This window comes from Staurois parvus, unplaced genomic scaffold (genome assembly GCF_062004578.1).
Source record: "Staurois parvus isolate SC_StPar_1 unplaced genomic scaffold, SC_StPar_1.0 ptg000089l, whole genome shotgun sequence".
NCBI lineage: Eukaryota > Metazoa > Chordata > Amphibia > Anura > Ranidae > Staurois > Staurois parvus.
The window spans coordinates 362,281-374,457 of record NW_028317885.1 but is presented as its reverse complement, the minus strand read 5'-3'; the positions used below and the strand labels follow the sequence as shown (position 1 = coordinate 374,457).

Here is a 12,177-nt window from a genome sequence, read left to right as displayed (position 1 = left end):
AGTCTTATACGGCGAGTATAGCCCAAACACTACATTTTAGCAGGAAAAGTAGGGGGTCGTCTTATACGCCCAGTCGTCTTATACGCCGGCAAATACGGTAGATATATTGATTTTGATGCATCGTATATATAATGATATTCTATACATTCTAAAATTGCAATTTCAGTTCCATAGATTACCCCACTCTCTATTCAGAAATACCCCGAAGAAGGAGCTTTATGACTCTGAAACACTCGGGATCTTGTATGACAAATTCTACATTTCAAGTTTTCAAAGTGGCACATAATTGTGAAGTGGAAGGAAAATGAGAAATGGTTTTCAACATTTTTTACAAATAAATATGTGAAAAGTGTGGTGTGCATTTGTATCCAGCCCCCCGGAGTCAATACTTTGTAGAACCTCTTTAACTGCAACTACAGCTGCAAGTCTTTTTGGGGATGTCTCTACCAGCTTTGCACATCTAGAGAGTGAAATTTTTGCCCATTCTTCTGTGCAAAATAGCTCAAGATCTATCAGATTGGATGGAGAGTGTCTGTGAACAGCAATTCTCAAGTCTTGCCACACATTCTCAATTGGATTTAGGTCTGGACTTTGACTGGGCTATTCTAACACATGAATATGCTTTGATCTAAACCATTCCATTGTAGCTCTGGCTGTATGTTTAGGGTCGTAGTCCTGCTGGAAGGTAAACCTCCACCCCAGTCTCAAGTCTTCTGAAGACTTTAACAGGGTTTCTTTTAACCACTTCAAGTCCGGACACTTTCACCCCCTTCCAGGCCAATTTTCAGCTTTCAGCGCTATCACACTTTGAATGACAATTGTGCAGTTATGCAAGACTGTACCCATATGAATTTTTTAGTATTTTTTTTGAGACAGATAAAGCTTTATTTTGGTGCTATTTATTCACCATTGTGATTTTTATTTTTTTGCTATATAAATGAAAAAGTCCAAAAACTTAGAAAAAAAGTGTTTTTCTTATAACATTTTGCAAATACATAATATTTCAACATAAATCTTGACCAACATTTATTCAGTTATCTTTTTAGTAAAAACAAATAACCCGAATTAGTTTATAACCAAAAATTATAATAAAAAAAATATATATATGTATTTTGATTTTATTTTTTTATATTATTATTTTTTTTTTTTTTTACATACTGTCACCCTAGCAGTACAGTGTCACCATGGTGACAATATACTACTTGTGGGGGTGATGAAGATTTTTTTTTTTCTTTTACACTGATTGCCTTTACACCCATAAAGGCTGTAAAAGCAATAATTTCTCCTTCTCTCTGGCTGCATTCTTGCAGCCATTGAGAAATACTGTGTGAGCTGTGATTGGTCACAGCTTGTCAAATGGTACAAGGGTGTTATGAATAGCCTTGTACCATGTGACCTCTGTGATCATTCACAGATGTCACACGTAGTAAGCAATGATGTCAGAAAAGACATCTTGCTTACTACTCTGCATGTGATCACTGATTGGCTAATCAGTGATCACATGAATGGGACCTCACACGACGATCAGTGTTCCACTGTGTCCGGAGGACACTCCCACCTTGCCATCTGCCATCTGGCTGTTATATATAAACGCCTGGACGGTGGCAGCGCATGGGCGGGTGGCCCTCTCCCACACGCAGGGAGAGGGCCACCCGCCCATGCGCTGCCACCGTCCAGGCGTTTATATATAACAGCCAGATGGCAGGTGGTTAAGATTGCCCTGTATTTAGCTCCATCCATCTTCCCATCAACTCTGACCAGCTTCCCTGTTCTTGCTGAAGAAAAGCATCCCCACAACATGATGCTGCCACCACCATGTTTTACGGTGGGGATGGTGTGTTCAGGGTTATGTGATTTGCAATGTTAGTTTTCTACCACACATAGCGTTTTGCTTTTAATACAAAAAGTTCAATTTTGGTCTATTCTGACCAGAGCAATTTCTTCCACGTGTTTGCGGTGTTCCCCACATGTCTTCTCTCAAACTGCAAACTGGACTTCTTATGGCTTTCTTTCAACAATGGCTTTCTTCTTGCCACTCTTTCATAAAGGCCAGATTTGTGGAGCGCACAACTAATAGTTCTCCTGTGGACAGATTCTCACACCTGAGCTATGGATCACTGCAGCTCCTCCACAGTTACCATGAGCCCCTTGGCTGCTTCTCTGATTAATGCTCTCCTTCCCCTGCCTGTCAGTTTAGGTGGACGGCCATGTCTCAGTAGGTTTGCAGTTGTGCCACTCTTTCCATTTTCGAATGATGGATTGAACAGTGCTCCGTGAGATGTTCAAAGCTTGGGATGCTTTTTTATAACATAACCCTGCATTAAACCTCTCCACAATTTTATCCCTGACCTGTCTCATGTGTTCCTTAGCCTTCATGATGCTGTTTGTTCACTAATGTTCTCTAACAAACCTCTGAGGGCTTCACAGAACAGCTGGATTTATACTGATATTAAATTATACATAGATGGACTGATTAGATGATTTCTGAAGGCAGTTGGTTCCACTAGATTTTACTTAGGGGTATCTGAATACAAATGCATGCCCCACTTTTTGAAAACCATTTCTCATTTTCCTTCCACTTCACAATTATGTGCCACTTTGTGTTGGTCTATCACATAAAATCCCAATAAAAATATATTTACGTTTTTGGTTGTAACATGACAAAATGTGGACAATTTCAAGGGGTATGAATACTTTTTCAAGGCACTGTATACACCATAGTTTGTGGTCTATAACTTTCCTACAGACTAAATAATAAAGACTGATTTGAGTTATTTTCACCAAAGAAATGTAGCAGAATACATGTTGGCCTAAATTTAGGAAGAACAATTATTTATTTGCAAAATTTTATAACAGAAACAAAGAAAAATGTGTTTCCTTTTTCAAAAATGTTTTTTTTTTTAAATTTAGCAAAAAATAAAAAACTGAGTGGTGATTAACCCCTCGCCTACTGGGCACTTTCACCCCCTTCCTGCCCAGGCCAATTTTTAGCTGTTAGTGCTGTCGCACTTTCAACAACAATTGCACGGTCATGCAGCACTGTACCTATATGAAATTTTTATTAGTTTTTTTTTACACAAATACAGCTTTCTTTTGGTGGTATTTAACTGCTTCCTATTTGCCCTATAGCAGAAATACTGCTATAGATCGGCACGGGTGCACAAAATCACATATATATATATATATATAAATATATACACACACATGCGAATTTGCATTTATAGGTAGGGGGCGCGCGCTCCCTACCTGCACCGTCATTCGCGGCTGCGGCCATCAATCACCAAGTTCCAGCCAGTGATTACTCGTGATTACTTGTCGTGCCCGGTGATTGCCGACCATCTCCAAAAACAGTTCTCCTCCCTGTCAGCTCCTGCACACTGCTTTGCATGGCTGTGCAGCAAAGCACAAACACACAGCCCCTAGTGAAACAGCACACAGCTAATCCTTTGATTGCCCCACATGTTAACCCCTTCCTGTCCAGTGCCATTAGTACAGTGTCAGTGGTTTTTACTGGGGATATCAGTGACACCAAGTCAGTTTCCCCAGTGTCTGAATGCCCATTGCAGTCCCGCAGTCCTGCTAAAAGTCACTGATCGCCGACATTAATAGTAAACAAAAAAAATCCACTATATATACCGCCATTTGTAAACGCTATAACTTTTACGTAAACCAATTAATTTACATGTATTGGGATTTTTTTTTAGCAAAGACATGTCGCAGAATACATTTTGGCCTAAATTTAGGACAAAATTTGATTTTTAAAATTCTTTTACTGGACATGTTTAATAGCAAAAAGTCAAAAATATTGTTTTTTTTCTCAAAATTGTCGATCTTATTTTTTTTTTATAGCGCAAAAAATAAAAAAAGCACAGGTGATCAAATACCACTGAAATAAAGCTCAATTCGTGGGGAACAAAAAGACATAAATTCCATTTGGGTGCAGCGTTGTGTGACCGCGCAACTGTCAGTTAAAGTAATGCAGCACCGCAATGCCAAAAAATGGCATGGTCAGGAAGGGGGGGGGGTAAATCCTCAGGAGGGCAAGTGGTTAAAGTCAAGATCTTTCCTGGACCGGCTGAGTGATGTCAGCTGACAGGGGGTTTTAGAAAACGGGTCACATGAGTGCTGAATGAACTGCACTACGGTGATTCCCAGGAGAAGTAGAGCCAACGAGTTTTGGCTTTACTCCTCCTTTAACGAACCCTTAAAAAGAAAAAACTATGGCACTCACCTCAGTGACAATGTAGACCAAATAGGGGAGAGCTTTGTTCACTTTGGTGTTCTGTCTCTTTCCATTTTCTCCTTCACTGATTGTACCTCAAGTGCGACTCACAAATCGTTGCTCTTCATCTTCTGAAACGCAATCAAATAATTCATTACTTGGATAACTCAGTAAAACATGTCATCTGTACAACAGAAGACTCCATTTCTGTGTGGAAGAGGGATAAAAATTAAATTATATCTGCAGCCTATTGGTTCCTTTCCCCCCTGCATTGGTGGTCAAAGTAGTGAAAGTTACCCCCCTGCATTGGGGATCACCTACCTGATTACAAGACTTTATTTACATAGTTACATAGTTAGTCTGGCTGAAAAAAGACAAAAGTCCATCCAGTAAACCATTAATAAAAAAAAAAAAGTTAAAATCCTATACCCACAGTTGATCCAGAGGAAGGCAAAAAAACCCAGCAAAGCATGATCCAATTTTCTCCTGCAGGAAAAAAAATCCTTCCTGATCCCCCGAAAAGCAGTCAGATATTCCCTGGATAAACTTTATCTATAAATGTTAGTATCCAGTTAAATTCTGTGTATCTAAGAAAGAATCCAGGACTTTTTTTTTAAAGCAATCCACTGAGCTGGCCAGAACCAACTCTTGAGGGAGTCTATTCCACATTTTCACAGCTCTCACTGTGAAGAAATCTTGCCATGTCTGGAGATTACATTTCTTTTCCTCCAGACGTAAAGAGTGCCCCCTTGTCCTCTGTGATGACCTCAGGGTGAATAAATCTACACCGAGTTCACTATATGAACCACTGATGTATTTATACATGTTGATCATATCCCCACTTAATCTCCTCTTCTCCAGAGAAAATAAATTCAGTTCTTATAATCTTTCCTCATAGCTGAGCTCCTCCATGCCTCGTATCAGTTTGGTTGCCCTTCTCTGTACTTTCTCCAGTTCCCCAATGTTCTTTTTGTGAATTGGTGCCCAAAACTGAACTGCATATTCCAGATGAGGTCTTACTAATGATTTGTATCGGGGTAATATGATATCTCTCTCTCTGGAGTCTATACCTATTTTACTACAAGAGAGGATTTTGCTCGCTTTAGAAACTGCAGCCATTATTAAGCTTGTGATCTACCAGAACCCCCAGATCCTTCTCCCCCATTGATTCCCCCAGTTGTACCCCCCCCCCCCCCAGTATGTATGGTGCATGCATATTCTCAACCCCCAAGTGCATCAGCTTACATTTATCAACATTAAACCTCATTTGCCACATAGTTGCCCAAATAAACAGTGCATTGCGGTCGGCTTGTAAATTGAAGACATCCTGTAAGGACGTTATTCCACTGCACATCTTGGTGTCATCTGCAAAGACTGAAATGGGATTTTTAATCCCAGACCCTATATCACTTATAAATATATTAAAAAGTAAGGATCCCAACACTGAACCTTGGGGTACACCACTGATGACCTCAGACCATTCAGAGTATGAATCATTAACAATTACTCAAAATTACGTTAACAAAATGTAAACAATGTATTGGTTACCATGCTAACCAAATGTAAACAATGGCTTGGTTAAAGTGCATGTTATGGCAAAACTAGCTATTACTGATTTCTTATTGTTGTCTGTGTCTTCAATGGGGAGATTCAACATCTATCACCAAGACAAAATCAAACATTTATGGACAAATCTTCACTGCCAGCTATTGTATCCTGACAGCCAGCTCCAGCAACTGTCAGAATACCTGATCAGCGGCTACATCCAATTGACTAAGGGGATTGTTCAGCTGATAGTTTTCCACCGAGCTCCTTTAACAAAAGTCAATTTAACAATCAATTTTTGTCAAGCTGGAAGATGTGGACAGGGGCAGCATGAATCAGCTGAAACTCAAGCCATGCATAGCAGCAAAAAAACACCAATTATCCTGATAGAGTAAGGAAGGCTAAAAAACTATATAAAAAACAACAACTTTTGGCTATACAAATACTTCAAATGAACGACTGTCTATTTCATATTTGTCAAAACTCCCTGCACCATCATTTTCTGATTTCCGAGTGATGAGTGAAAAGCAGCTGACAAAGACAATTAGAAAACACCAACAAAAATAGGGATCCTCACATATGTACAATAAAGACTGCCGTCAAAAGACAACTTGAAGGGGTTTCCTCGGCCTCCTCACACAGGGAAAAAAACAAAACAAAATGAATATTAGCAGCTAGTTAAAATAAACTACTAAATAAAAAACCTTTTGTTTCCCTTCACACGGGTGAGCCAATCAGGCCCCCCTGTCAGTTTTTCAGCTGGAACTAAACCAGAAATTCTATACAAGTCTATGGGCACTAGGGTTGCACCTCATCCCCTTAAACCTGAACACATTAATTACACAGGTTCTGTGGCTGATTAAGGTGGTCATTAAACTCACCTAGTGCCTTATCTGTATTAACTCAGCCTCAGAACCTGGGTATATTAATATGTGTTCGGTTTTAAAGGGATGAGGTGGCAACCCTATTGGGCACATGAATGTAAATGGTCGTGTGTCCATTTACATTCGCTTACTTCTGAGTCCAACCATTTCTGGGGGGAAAAAATGGAAAAGTCTGAGCCTTTTTCCATTTTTTCCAACAGGACGGAACAGAGGACATCTAAAGTACCGTATTTTTCGCTACATAAGACGCACCTGATCACAAGACGCACCTAGGTTTTAAAGGAGAAAAACAAGAATAAAAATATTCTGAACCAATGGACTGCAGACATAGCACAGGAGATGGACCAGAGACTGCGGACACAGCACAGGGGATGACCAGAGACTGCGGACACAGCACAGGGGATGACCAGAGACTGCGGACACAGCACAGGGGATGACCAGAGACTGCGGACACAGTACAGGAGATGACCAGAGACTGCGGACACAGCACAGGGGATGACCAGAGACTGCGGACACAGCACAGGGGATGACCAGAGACTGCGGACACAGCACAGGGGATGACCAGAGACTGCGGACACAGCACAGGGGATGACCAGAGACTGCGGACACAGCACAGGGGATGACCAGAGACTGCGGACACAGCACAGGGGATGACCAGAGACTGCGGACACAGCACAGGGGATGACCAGAGACTGCGGACACAGCACAGGGGATGACCAGAGACTGCGGACACAGCACAGGGGATGACCAGAGACTGAGGACACAGCACAGGGGATGACCAGAGACTGCGGACACAGCACAGGGGATGACCAGAGACTGCGGACACAGCACAGGGGATGACCAGAGACTGCGGACACAGCACAGGGGATGACCAGAGACTGCGGACACAGCACAGGGGATGACCAGAGACTGCGGACACAGCACAGGGGATGACCAGAGACTGCAGACAGTACAGGGGATGACCAGAGACTGCAGACAGTACAGGGGATGACCAGAGACTGCAGACAGTACAGGGGATGACCAGAGACTGCAGACAGTACAGGGAATGACCAGAGACTGCAGACAGTACAGGGGATGACCAGAGACCGCAGACAGTACAGGGGATGACCAGAGACCGCAGACTGTACAGGGCATGATCAGACACTGCGGACCTTTAGGGAGGGAGGGGGAGCGGGTACCTGACTTTGAAACTTCCACAGAGCTCTCCTTCCCATACTATGGGTGCCGGGTGCCCACTGCGCCTGCTCGAGAAGCGCTGCACTTTGTGAATGGCCCCGTCGTCTCCTGGGACCTGTCATGTGTCTCAGAAGGCGCCGGACTATTCACAAAGAGCAACGCTTCTCGTGCATGCGCAGTGTGCACCCAGCTGTCACAGATGCCGGGGCGGGAAGAAGCCAGCACGGGAAGACTACAGCGCTGGACCAAGGAACAGGTGAGTTCCTGCCGTAGAGAACAGCTGAGCGGCCGGCCCGGTATTCTGACATGGTGGCGGCGGAAATACCGGACCGGCTTCTTTATATTCGCTCCATAAGACGCACTGACATTTTACCCCCCTTTTTGGGGGGAAAAAAGTGCGTCTTATGGAGCGAAAAATACGGTATATGGCTGATAACAGATCTAATATGGATCCTGAAAACTCAGTTTTTTTAAATGGAGCTAAACACTGAACAAAAACGTAGCATCCATCCTGTTCTGCTCAATTCAGTGGGGGGTCTATTTAAGGTGCCCGTGTAAAAGGGGCCTTGGGCTGCACATATATTGTATGGCGATTTTTTTTTAGGCTTCCCAAATGCCCTTATTACTCATTAAGCCTGGATTCACACCTACATGATTTACCACACATGAATTTTCACTGAAATAGAAGATCAGCATAGAACTTCAGCTGCTATAACTCTGTATCGGCAAATCTTGACAAAGGTATCCTCTCTTCTTATGCTTTATTTCCTCATTGCATGCTCAGATTGAATTGTCCAGGTTTGTAAAAGTTTTCCATTAGCGCAACAAATTAGGCATTGAACGCACTGTATTTTAGGAGCTGCACCTTAAAGTTGAGCTCAAGACCCATCAATTGGAGTAGTTTTCTATACATAAAGAAAAAAAATCATTACATTTACCAAGCTTAAGAACTAGAGTGTCAGGATAAAAAAAAATATCACCGAGAGCATCACTGACCTTCATAAAATATTTAAGTAAAACAGAATTTCATTCAGCTAAAGGGAAGTATGTGCAGTAACATCTACTGATTACAAGACTGCTGTTTACACAGCCATCAGAGAAGAGGAACACATCAGACTGGAGAGAAGAGGGACATCCCAACACAGCCTGGGAAACGGTTTAAATTAGCAAAATAATATGTCAGAAAAGTGTATGTAAGAAAACAAGAAAAATACATTTCTTCAGTATATATCGTCAATACATACACACCTCCCCGTGGTTTATCCCTATTGTTTTCCATGTGCCCTGGTCACACCAGATCGCTGGTGTGATGTACAGTGAGGAAATATACAGACGTGCTGCATTTTCATACAATGGAACAAATAGGAACTGCATGTCCCCACACAGCACTGCAGTGCAGAGATATGGATGAAGTGGGACTATGTGACACTTCACCAGGGGTGTTGACATTTTTGAAAAAACTACTTGTCCAGGGACTAAATCGGGGCCCCAATCTACTTGTCCCTCGTGACAATCTACTTGTCCAGATAAAAAAAAAAAAAAACAACTTAACCAAAACCATATTTAAATCTGAGGTGATTTTAGGAATCTCTGGGGATTTTAAAATCAAAAGAGGCTTTATGGCGACTTAAACGTGTAATATTTTTAACATTGTGCTGTATATCTCCTCCTCCCCTCCCTGCCTGTCTTCAGCACCACACCTGGGGACTAGCAAGGAGGAGAGATACCCTATTTTTTTTTGTAAAATATAAAAGATGATGTTGCAGCGAGTAAATAAATATCCAACTTGTCAAACCTTTTGTGTGCGCTCGTGAAATAGCGACGAACTTCAGTACCCTATATTTTCTATAAGTCAACACTTTTAAAGCTCCTTATAGGTCATCAATTTAGCGTTACAAAGGAGGTCTGGTGCTAAAATTATTGCTCTCATTTTGGTTTTATTTTCAATCACATAGGGGACAAAGTGATAATTTTTGGTGACAGGTGCTCTTTGAGACATCCAAGACCCTGGATGTCTCCCCTCTGCCCCACTGAATGTAATGCAGTGCACATCGCACCACATTACATTTTTTCTGGGGATTGCATTACAATCTCTCAGCAGGGTCCCGGGTCAGCGCAAGAAGGGGAGGGGAGCGGACTCGTCCGCTCTTCTCCCTCCCCTCTAGCCAACGGCGAGCCGGGCCCACAGATGGGCAAGCGGAGCCTGGGAGACCTCACACGGGAAGGGGGGGGATTGAAGGTGCGCAGAGAGGCTGGCACTATGTGGAAGCAATCGGCCCTAATTCTTCCACCTGATAGGTGAGCCGCGCAATTGTCATTCAAAGTGTGACAGTGTTGAAAGCTGAAAATTGGCCTGGGCAGGAAGGGGGTGAAAGTGTCCGGACTTGAAGTGGTTAAAGCTTTACTTCTACTCTAATGACATTCACAACTATTACCCTGGCTCTGGATGCCATTACTCCCTATGCATCTGTGACTAAGCTGGGCCGGTCTTATTTGGCTGTATTGGCTAATCAGCCTCCAATCCTCATCACCATTAAGCTGTGAGCTTTTCATACAAACTGAACATTAATGACACTGACAACTATTGAACTGGCTTCGGATGCCATTATTCTCCATGTATCTGTGACTAAGCTGGGCCAGTCCTTTCTTGGCTGTATTGGTTAATCAGCCTCCAATCCTTATCCCTACTAAGCTGTGTGCTTTTCAAAACCGCCTATATTGAAGTATCTTTATTGTGAATAACAGGGATTTATTTCCATAGTGGCACCGATCTGGACATGTATAGCCCTCTGTAGCAAACTGGAGTTGGAGTTGGACGCGGAGTTCCCCTTTTCTATTGGAAGTATTCCTCAATCCTTCCTTCTCTACCCCCTCCCTTCCTGAGAGGCACCGGGACAGATGTGTGTTAAAAGTTGCTGGCAGGCTGGAGCCGCAGGGGGGCCCAGCGCTACAAAGCCCCCATGAGCAGCAGACGCTCAGTCTCAAGGTCTGGGAAAGCTCACCCCTCCTAATCAAGATAAGGCATCTTTTCCCGGACTTGAAAGAAGTCGGAACCTCATAAAACCTACCAGCCAGGTGACAGAAGTTAATTGAACATTCCTCAGGTCAGCTGTCACCTATGTTTCATATCATGGATTATGAAGCTGTTAGTTTTAATGAAGAGCCCATCTGAGGATCCCTCCCAAAACAGGTTATTGGCCAGTATGCAGAGCCACCCCCACCCCTCTTGCAAGGGGATTTTAAAAAGACAGGCTGACAAGCCTAGAGGTTTAAGCTAAACACATCTCCTGATCTTAACATCGTTACAGAGGAGATCAATGACCCTTTGCAACGTGGATCTGCTTACAAACCAAGGCGTATTGGCAAGTAACTTAACCCTGTAGCTTCCTTCCTATTATCTCTTTGCTGTATCTTTATCTATATATAAATATATATCTTAGTTACATCTCTCTGTAAATATTTTATTGCACCTGTTTGACTCTTTTAGTAATAAATCTTTCTTTCTGAAAGTGTTAAACTGTTTTTAAACGCTTACTTGCAATTCACGAATTCCTGCCTTTGAAAAGACGCTACTGTTTGTTATAATCTCTGTAGAACAGGCCTGCGGACCGTGTTATATAGATCAATATTTCAATCATTATAGTGTAAATTTGATAATGGGAGTTTCCCAGTCTCCAACAAAAGTGGTGGTGGCAGTAGAGGGTTAGTTGCGTAATTAACCTGACCCAGTAACAAGCGCATTCAGGCTGCAGGCACCGATTGTAGCCCATTAGCTGGACAATCGCTGTGCAGGGTGCAGCTGGGTGTGGCCTTGTTACATGCGTCACACCACGGTTTTAGATCGGCCGGTCCTTTGAATAGGTAAACAGGGAAATACTGCATTATGGCCACTAAATGGGGATGACGGTCATATTAAATAAGAATTTATGGGCACCACAGTAAGTGACTAAATGGTTAGCACTTGAGCCTGGCAGTACTAGGGTTGTTGGTTCAAATCCCATCCACAGTACCACCTGCCGGCAGTTTGCATGTTCTCCCTGTGCTTGCGTGGGTTTCCTCCAGGTACTCCAGTTCCTCACACACTCCTAAGACATGCTGGGAGGTGAATTGGACCCTGTCTAAATTGGCCCTAGTATGTGTATGTATGAATGTAAGTTAGGGACCTTAGATTGTACGCCCCTTGAGGGTTAGGTACTGATGTGAATGTACAATATATCAGTAAAGTGCTGCATAAATTGACGGCACTATATAAGTAACTATAATAAATAAATATTCATTTAATCATCAGCACCATCTAGTGGCCTTAATGCAGTATTTCCCTGATTCACGCTGCTCATTATGAATGAATAA

At 42.6% G+C, this 12,177-nt stretch overlaps 1 protein-coding gene across 1 annotated transcript in view; it reads right to left on the bottom strand.

The window, feature by feature from the left end:
- Positions 1-12,177, bottom strand: part of LOC149468331 (uncharacterized) — a 654,932-nt gene that overhangs the window by 634,014 nt on the left and 8,741 nt on the right. Inside the window, exon 3 of the mRNA XM_089670290.1 lies at positions 4,232-4,353. The gene's annotated coding sequence lies outside the window, so the exon portion shown is untranslated. The remainder of the gene's footprint in view (positions 1-4,231; positions 4,354-12,177) is intronic.